Source organism: Mesoplodon bidens (assembly GCF_964165515.1).
Source record: "Mesoplodon bidens genome assembly, chromosome: 9".
NCBI lineage: Eukaryota > Metazoa > Chordata > Mammalia > Artiodactyla > Ziphiidae > Mesoplodon > Mesoplodon bidens.
Window position 1 is genome coordinate 35986330 of NC_138166.1, and position 10585 is coordinate 35996914.

The window sequence follows — 10585 nt, forward strand, 5'->3', positions numbered from 1 at the left end:
GATTATTTAGAACAGAAATTTCAAAACAGTCTAAATGTTCATCAATAGGAAAATGGATATATAAGCAATCACTGTGATAATTTATATAACAGAATACTACACAGTAATTAATATAAAGGACATAAAGCTATATAAATCAACATGGATACATCTTAAAACTTATGGTAAATTAATAAAATAAACTAAAGCATGGTTCGTATAAAATACCATGTGTATAAGGTTCAAAAACATACAAAATGATAGATGATATTTGTGAATAAACATACAGTAATTAAAGAATAAATAAATGGATGGGAATGATAAACATCATACTCAGGACAGTGGCTACCTCTGTGGAGTGAACTGGACAGAGTGCTTCAAGCGCGTCTTGGATGCTTTATTTTGTAAAACAAAAACAAAAGTCCTAAGATAAATAAATTTGACAAAACACAAAGGTCTGAAAATTATATAGTTAATAGATGACTATTAAATATATTATCCATATTCTCTGTATTACTGAAATATTTCATAATTCTAAAAAACATGTTCCAATTATGTCTTTTCCATGTGTCCAATGGCAAACAGAGACACCCAAGGAAGTATCCCTATTAACTTGCCAATTAAAAGACAAAAATACCAAAAAGCAAATATCAATATTTGACCCAATTTTTGTAATCTTCCAAATGTACGATGAAGCAAGCAAATTTTTATTTTTCCTTTTATTTTAAGCAATTTCATTTTAACTTCTGAAAGTCAAGAAGTAATTCACATTGGGAGGATTTCGTCTGTGTCTCCAAATAGGCACATGCAGGTGTGAAGAGGTCTATTTGTAAATGGATATTTATGAAACGGACCATAATAAGTATGCTTTCACCTTTCAGACAAAAAATTGAGATGGTTCATTTAGAAATACAATGTTGAAATAAATTGCTAAATGACAAAATAACATTCTACTATCATTGTCAAAACCCTCCATCAATAAGGATAAATAGCCTATTAGCTAAAGACACAAATATTGAGGAAAAAATATAAATTTACTTCTGTGGTTTAATATTTTTCCTTTATTATTTATACTGCTGTCACACATGTTTCAATTGCTATTTTTCTCTTTTTTAAGTGTCAATGTCTGTCTAATGCCTTGAGGGCATTATCAGAAGATTAGGAAATTACCATTATTCTTCTTGGGAGAAAATGTAAAAAATGAGGGGGGTTTCCACTTTGACTGCTTTTCCTCCTGAACTGGAAAACTTTAACTCTTCTTCTAGGAAGGATTCATAACTTAAAACACTGGCACTAAATTGTTTCTGCTAGAAGAAAAAAATAAGCACAAGAATAATCTAAGAATAATGTATAACTTAAATATATGACAAGTAAAAATAGAAGTACTGTATTGCTACCCATTGTTATTCAAATAAAGCTTACTTAATCTCTTAAACAAGCCAAGGTCCCTTTCTTTTAAGCCTGAGAAAACTGTTATATTTAGTTCTGTGTGGCACACAATTTAATACCTGTGCCTGCCAAAATACCAACCACAACATAAAAGGCAATAATAGCAGCTCTAAAGAAAAACAGTTGTTTTCCTGATCTAGCCAAGCCCGAGTCCAAGTAAATTTATGCTTCAATCGATAATTCTGAGGATCAAAAATGAAGACTTGTCATATTATTATGCCAAAATAAAAGATAAACATACTATTCCAGTTTATTTTATTTGATCCTTTTTTCTTTCCCGTTCCTTTTTCTCCAACCATGCAGCATGAAGACCTTATGGTTGGTGAATCAACATTCCTACATATTTTCTACTTCTTCTGAGGGGTCTTCCTTCTCTGGCTAGGATCGTTTCCTCTTTGAACACCTACTTCTATTCATTCTAAGTCAAGTGCCTTAAACTTAATGCAACAAGTTTCTCTGAATCCATCTTAGCTGCTCTTCTCTCCTTTAGAGGAAATTCCCCACTGACCTCTGACGGATCACCTCTACCTGAACACAACCCCTATGAAAGGCTCACCAAATCCATTCTATTGATGAGTAAATGATAAGCATTTAAAAGATGTTCTCTACATTAAGTTGAGGTATACCTCTGTAAGTTCTATTTATTGGTTTATTTCTTTCAGTCTTCTGTGGGTGATCCAGAATCCCTTAGTTATGTTATATAGTCACTCAACTATTTGAATGCTATCAAGTTTCTTTCAAACCTTAATTAAATGCCCTCTGTTCATTCAAATAAGCCTTTAACCTTAATACCTTTAGCCCCATAAATATGCACAGCTCTCATCACCAGCTGGTGTTAACCTAAGTTATGATTGATATATGCCTACGTAACACATTGGCAAATGTGAAATAGCACAGCCTTCACTAGCTCAGTCAATCTAAAAACGTACTACCACATCCCATCCAATCCCATCACATCACCCTGGTTTATTACTTAAAATTATTTATCTCGGGGCTTCCCTGGTGGCGCAGTGGTTGAGAGTCCGCCTGCCGATGCAGGGGACACGGGTTCGTGCCCCTATCCCGGAAGATCCCACATGCCGCGGAGCGGCTGGGCCCGCGAGCCATGGCCGCGGAGCCTGTGTGTCCGGAGCCTGTGCTCCGCAACGGGAGAGGCCACAGCAGTGAGAGGCCCGCGTACAGCAAAAAAAAAAAAAAAAAAAAAAAAAAAATTATTTATCTCCATGTGAAATTACCTTGCTTATTCGCTGCTTCCTCTTGAGTGTATATCTCCTACTGTCAGATTACAAACTCCATGAAAGTAAAGATGAGGTCTAATTCACAGGAACCAGAAAAAAGTGCCTGGCATATGATAGATAGGCCACATATACTACTGACTGTTCAAATAAAATCCACCTAAAATCTGCTTCTCAACAATTTTCACCTGACATATATATTCAGGCTCAGTTAATGACCTAAATTTTACAATGCGTAAGTGCTAGTCATAAATTGTGGAAACACAAAAGGAGTGAAACTTAGTCTTCATGAACAGGGAGAGTTCCCAGAGTTGGTGAGGACAAGCTAAGTTCTGAAGGAGGAACAGGAAGATGCCATTCAAAACACTTATTTATAGTAAACACACAGTACTGCAGTGTCTTTCTGTTTCATTTTTTTAGACTTCAAGGAGGTTAGGAGAAAGGCATCATAGGTACAAGGAACAGAATTATGAACATCATGGAAGAAAAGGATGATCTAGTAACTGCTGGTCGACTGCCTGGGGTGATGGCTGAGGAGATGAGGAGGGGAAGGGCAAGGAGTGAGACTGGGGAGTTTATAAGGGCAGATCATGAAAAGGAGGGCAGTGGGAGCCTCTGAAAGGATTTAAACAAGAGTAGGACCTAATAGGGTAAACGTTTAGAAAAAAAGAATTTGCTAGTCCCAAAATGGTTCATACTTCAAAGGAGGGAATGACCAGGATCAGGAAGACTGGTAAGAAGCTGCTGCAGGATCCCAAATAAGAGATGAAGGGAGACTGAGATAACGGGAGTGGGGTTGGACCAGAGAGAATGGAGCACAGGGGTACTCAGGGAGGTAGGACCAATAGTGCCAAATGATGAAGGGATGAGTGAAAGGAGAAGTCAAAGATGACCCCCACGGTTTCTGATTTGGTGAACCAGAAGGAGGTCCCTATCACAGAAGTCAGTAACAAGGAATGAAGAAAGGTAAATAGAAGCCTTCACTTTCCCTGAACTGAGGAAAGGAAATACATCAGTATGTTAATGGTTCCCTCTGAAAACTGGTATTTAAGGTGATTTTATCTCCTTTAGCCTTATTCTTAATTTCCAAATTTTCTAAAATAAAACATGTATTATTCATAATCAGAAAATATTTTTATTCCCAAATATTTTCAATAAAATTGCTTTTATTGTTTTGTGTATTTACTTCCCACTGAAGAGTCTGAAAGTCATTAAAATCAAAACTAGGTGTGATACCTAGATAGATTTAGGGGGTTGGAGAGGGTTTTTTTTTTTTTTTTTTTTTTTTTTTTGCATAAATGTAGCCAGCAACAGAAGACTCTGACACTATCAGGTGATCCATGTCAACTTGGGCTTTTTTCTCCTTCTAATGAGGTTATCTACCACATGCCACAGAAAATTTTGTGTAATATCTACTTTTAACATATGTCATGCCCAGCCATACTCTGCACCAAATTAATAGGTAAAATAAAAGGGGTATTCACTTCCTATAAACTAATTAAGTTGCTTTCAATTTTTACTTCATTACAGCAACTCATCTTACTTACATACTTAACATCTTGACATGATAATTCAAAAGGATTCTGCCATTCCTGTCAATAAACAGAACACATATAACATGCAATCTTCGTAAACGGAATGACCACAAGCATCATATATAGTTTTCTCAAAAATGTCCTAATGTAGTCAGTTGTATGGTAATGGTTAACAAGTAGCATAACTCCATCTCCTGATTTCTTTGGGGAATTTTTTTCTCTAGGTTTTGGAAAGAATTATTATTAGTGTTTGTCAAAAAATGCAAATATGCCACTGTAAAGAGTTATTCATTCAACAATAGGCCTAGGTGCATGGAACACACCAGTTTACAAAAGATGAGCGGAATAAAACTCCCTGCCTTCATGCTTACATTTGGGTGAGAAAGCAGCAGTGGGCAGAGTTTTGGAAGTCTCTCCATGAGATTACTATAAATCTAAAGTGGTTCCAAAACCTATGGGTTCCAAAGAGTGGAACTAAAGGACCCTGGTGGGACTGAAGGGACCTAACAGCTAAATCCAGTGCTTCAGTGTATGCTGCTGATATAATGAATGATTTTAAGGGAAAAGGCCCCCTCAGCTTGGTATAATGTGTGCTGCTATGGGATTACTCCACAGACTTGGGAGCAGAGGGAGCTGGAATCACAAAATGTGTACATAAAGTTGCTTACTCTCGACCTGCCAAACCCCCTGGGAGGGGGCTTGACTCAGTTCCACTTCAAGGGAAGTAAAAGTTTGCAGCTCTCTGGGGTTGAGATGAGGGGTCTGGGAGAGGGCAAGTTGGGTGCTATTACACTGACCTGAGACGAGCTGATCCCAGGAAGAACAAAATGACATGGCCAGGTGTCACTTCTGCTTGAAGTAGAGGAACAGCTAGGGAATGAACAGAACTCTAATTCCCTTGCATGATGACGATGGGACAACAAAATTCTACGTGATGATGCTGACCTCATCCCAGTAACAACAGAACAGATGTTTCTATAACAAGTTGGGGCAGTGCATAAGACTCCAGTGCACTTAATCTTCAGATATGTATTTTTTCGGTAGGGAGAAGAACCTCATGGATAAGAATGAGAATTGCCAGAGCGGGTAGGAAGGATGAACAGGAGAAGTGAGGGGTCTCCCACAGGGGATTGCTCTAGTTGATTATTTTGGAAGCAACTTATATTTTAAGGGTAGAGTTTCATTGGGTCATATTAAGTTACTTCTTTAGGCCAAACGAAGACACTTCTAATCCCTTCAATATCCCCTAAAATATGCGTGCGGAAATGAGTAAGACCCTTGGAGGTATGGGTTCCGCATTATCCTGAGACAATAAAGGACTAGTATCAATTCATTAAATTAAGAACCCAAGGACTTGTCAAGGGAAATCAGGAGTCAATAAACTGATAGGGTGTCGTAGGCCCTATCCAATATTTGCCTCCTGTATTACAAACTCTGCTTACACAGATATTTACAAATATCCTATGATATCACTTATATGTGGAATCTAAAATATATATATATAAATGAACTTATTTACAAAACAGAAATAGACTTACAGAGTTAGAGAACAAACTTAGGGTTACCGAGGGGAAGAGTGGCAGGGGAGGGATAGATTGGGAGTTTGGGATTGACATGTACACACTGCTATATTTAAAACAGATAAACAACAGGGACCTACTGTATAGCACAGGGAACTCTGCTCAGTACTCTGTAATAACCTAAATGGGAAAAGAATTTGAAAAAGAACAGATACATGTATATGTATAACTGAATCACTCTGCTGTACACCTGAAACTAACACATCATTGTTAATCAACTATACTCCAATATAAAATAAAAAATTTTTTAAAAGAAAATTAACTTGGAGATGCTTGATTCAACATTTAAAAATAATACAATCTATACGGCAAATATTTAAAAAATAATATATTAGAACTTGGCCAAGACCATGGTTATTTCAACTTGGTAATAATGAAACGACACAAGTAACTAAGAAGAAAGGATATATGAAAATGCAAAGGGGTAAAAGATGAGCTCCAGTTCCACACCATGTCTACCCCCCAGCCCCACACCATTCTGAGAGCCCTACAATAGACGTTCCATCGGAAGATACAAGTGAGCTCAATGTGCCAGCAGTTTGACATTTTATATGATGAATGAGGCTGTCTCAATATCTACACAAGTACCCTGGCGTGTTGAAAATTTGCTCTATTTATTCAGAGCTGCCTTGGGCTTAATATTCCTTTCTGAATACCAAAGTTTTAAAGTATTTAGTATGCAAAATTTCCTGCCGAAACAAACCAGCAGCTCGGGAAGCAGAGCCCTGCCTGTGGGCTCTGAAGGGTTTTTAGACTGCGCACCTGGGATCAAAGGCAGGATTTTCAGAAAATTTTATAGACTTTGCTAGGGCATTCAGGAAATGTTTAAGGTTTTTAAATTTATCACCAGACGTAGGGGAAAAAGTTTTTCTCAAATAGATAATTTTTCCGCAGTCCTGAAAGTGCCTTTTAACAAACCATAATCACCTCACTCAGATGCACCGCAGCTAGAAAGGGAACACTACAGTTTACTTTTGAAAGGACTCTGCAAAATACTTATTACCAAACAATGGCAGCTGTGCCTCAGCAGGGCCCTTGGTTCAGTTTTAAAATACTTGAAGCTTAGTGTGGCTTGCTTGCTCATCAGGGCACACACCTTCTTACCAGCTGAGGAAGCTTATTTTCATAGTGGCTGGTTTATTCTAAAGAAAATGTTGCTCATTGAGAATTTTAGTTTTACGAAGGGACAGGAAATCAAATTCTATTGCAGCCACTTAATTAAAAAAACTTACAATTTGATTTCCCATTCAAAATATGAGTGACCTCCAAATTAAATGTTGTATCAACAGAACTGCTTTGTTTTTCGTTTGATAGATATTACTAGAGAAATTTAAAGAAAGAAGAACAGGATATATATATTCAATGGCATTGGCATATAGACTAAAATCTTTGGTACTGGAAAGAAACAAATTAATTTTACTTTTTCAAGGTATTGCATTCCAAGCAGTAACATAAAAAAAGTCTTAAGTTATTATAATTAGATGGATGTAGTTATTTGCACAGCTAAAAAGTAGGAAAATCTTTAATAATCAACTGTCTAAACATAATTACTAACAATTTCTCCTACATAATACAAAGTATTGATGCAGCTTGCTAATTTTGTTTACTTGGATTAAAACAATCATAATAAGATGAGATGAAATCTAGATCTAATCAGGGTGACATAATTTATTCTAAATTCTGGGGAAGATGATACATATTTTTTCTTACTTTGGTGTGTTCAAAGAGAAAAACCTATAAAACAACTTGTATGCTTGTATTCCAATTTTTAGAAGTACAACAAAATTTATAACATTTAATCTCTTCTTTAGACCAATTCTGTCTTTGAAGAGATCGAGGCCATTCCCCCAATGCCAAGAATCCCTAAGCAGGGGATTATCTTGCCACCACTCGTTTCTCATCACAGGCTCCTTTCCACAGCCTTGGTTTTGGGGGAAAGAAAGCCTGCATCCTGCCTTTAATTTTTCCATGGACTGACGTTAATTGAGGGCTTGGATTTCTCTGTAGTGTTGTATAAGTTTCCTAGGGTTGTCATAACAAACTATCACAAACGTGGTGCCTTAAAACAACAGAAGTTATCCTCCTACAGAAGTTCTGGAGGCCAAAAGTCCAACATCAATCTCACTGGGCAAAATCAAGGTGTTGGCAGACAATCCCACCAGAGGCTCTCGGAGAGAATCTGTTCCTTGCTGTTTCCAACTTCTGGTGGCCACTGGTCTCCCTTGGCTTGTGGCAGCATCACTCCAGTCATTGTCCCCAAGGTCACATTGCCTTCTCCTCTTCTGTATGTATCCAATGTCCCTCTGCCTCCCTCTTACAAGGATATATGTGATTGCATTTAGGGCCCACCTGGATAATATACAACAATCAAAATAATCTCAAATTCTTTAATCACATCTGCCAAGACCCTTTTTGGACATATAAGGTAACACTCACAGGTTCCAAGGATTAGGAAGTGGATATGTTGTGGAGTGCCATTATTCAGCCTACTACAGGTCTCTCATACAATCCAATATATTACAAAACAGTTTGTAAAACCTGCCAATTTACTTCTCTGTGACTCTCCAAAAAGAAAAGAATAGCAAAACACAGTATGTGTGGATTATAAGTAAAGCATTATATGTTTCATAGTTTCTTGGTGCCAGGGGATGAAATAAAATGTCATAGAACGTCCCGATTATAGCAGTATGATGATGATATCTGATAAAATATTTAATATTCCTAAGCATACTTTTCACTCTCTAAAATACATTATTTTTTTAATTTTAAACACATCTGACTACCAAGTTTAGAAACTGAAGATTACCAGAACTGCTAGTAAACACAGGTATAATCATAACATTTATATATGGGACTCTACCACAGCTCATGCTAGAAATCATTATTCCAGAGTTCCAGAACGAAGAGAACCAAGCACTCTGAATTGAGAGAGTCCCCGATTTACATCCCAGCCTTGTCTCTGACAAGGTGAATGACTTCAGGCAAGCACTCATGCTCAGTTTGCTAATCTGTGATGTGAGAGATGTCCCTGGGCGTTTCTCTGCCAATCAAGATTCATAATGAAATAGCCTTGAGCCCTGAATTCTTTAGCTGGTGCAAATCCAAAATAATCCTATCCCCTTTGCTACCAGTTCCTGGAAAGGTTGTAGCCTGTCACCCTCTCTGCTTCTTGGGCTCCCTCCAGCACTGTGTTTACTTGGGCCTAGAGCCCAAGTTTACATGAGCGGGCACGTGCATGCACACGCATACACACACACATATACAAAATAATAATAATAAAAAAACAACTCTATTAAAAGCTTCCTACAATCCTGTTCTTTGGCTCCTTTTTTCTCCCCATCTCGTCTCTATTCCACACTCCCTCAATCTCAGATAAACCCAGGAACTCCAAACCCTTCTCACACTACTCTGCCATGCGGTTCTCATTCTGAAGTCTTGGCATCAGTGACAAGAAGAGGCCCTGGAAAGGAGAGAGGAAAAGGAAGGCACTGAGTAGCTCAGAGGCTCATGGTTTCCCCAGAACCCTTATCAAAATTTCATACTGACACGTTTCTCTTCCTAAAAGAAATTTTTACTTTTGTCAAACTGATAAGACATTTTCTCCACCTTCTTACATATTAAATGGGGCTAATACTACCCACTTGGAAAGGTAGTGGTGCGAATTAAAAGAGAAAATAGATGTAAATATTTAGCACTCTGTCAGGCACATATTACAAACTCAATAAATACTGTTCCACCATTATTTTTTTACACTTTTAAAAAAAATTTATTGAAGTATAATTGATTTATAATGTGTTAATTTCTGCTGTACAGCAAAGTGATTCAGTTATACATATATATTATTTTTCATATTGTTTCATTATTATTATAATATTACTATTATGCTATAGGAATTTAAATTAGACCTGCTTAGATATATAGGAGAATCTATAGTCAATATTCTTAAACTGACTACAAAAAAACCACTGCAGTCAGAATCATACTTTGATTCAATGCTATATTCTAAAGAGTTATGCATAAAAACAAATGCCAATGAATTCCATTCTGAAAACAATTTTGCATAGCTACATTTTTAGTTTCTCAGAACTGGCCTGATTTTCTTTTCCCTGGGTGAACAGAATTCCCTCTGAAATCCCTAATGTAGCAAATAAAGAGAGAATATTTCTAGTTTTAGTCAAATATTATTTGGGTTGAGGGTGGGGATGCACATGGAGATGAGGCTGAGAACAAGAAACATAAATGTGATTCAGAATCACTCTCAGTGTTTAAGAATGAGAAATAAGGTTACTCACTTATGTTCACAACTTACAATTGACACGCTTTACATTTTATGCAGTCCCTGTAACTAATTTCTGCCTTTAAAGAGTCATATGCAATTTCTACTGTCTCAAATAGGGCTGTGCATGAGAATCTCTAAGCTATATTCATACTCAATCCATGAATTTTGATAATGACAGGTATAAGTACAGCTAATGGTGGAAATTAACCACTAGTTTCATTGGTCTTGATCCATCAGAGTTATAAAGGAATTTATATGGTCACCCAAAGGCTCATTTCTTTCCCTAGCAGCCCTTTAATAACACTTCTTAATTAATATATACTATGACATTAGTGAAAAATAATATGCTATCCAGCAGAATTAGGAATAAAGCAGGTCAATTTTGTATTGCTCAGCCACATGGGAATTTAGTCTCTGAAATACCAAGCCTCTTGGTAAGGAGACTTGAACTTTAAAGCAGTCCTGCAGCATGAACACAGCAAACACCGTGGTGCCAAAGAGCCAGCACAGTTACAGGAAACTTCCTTC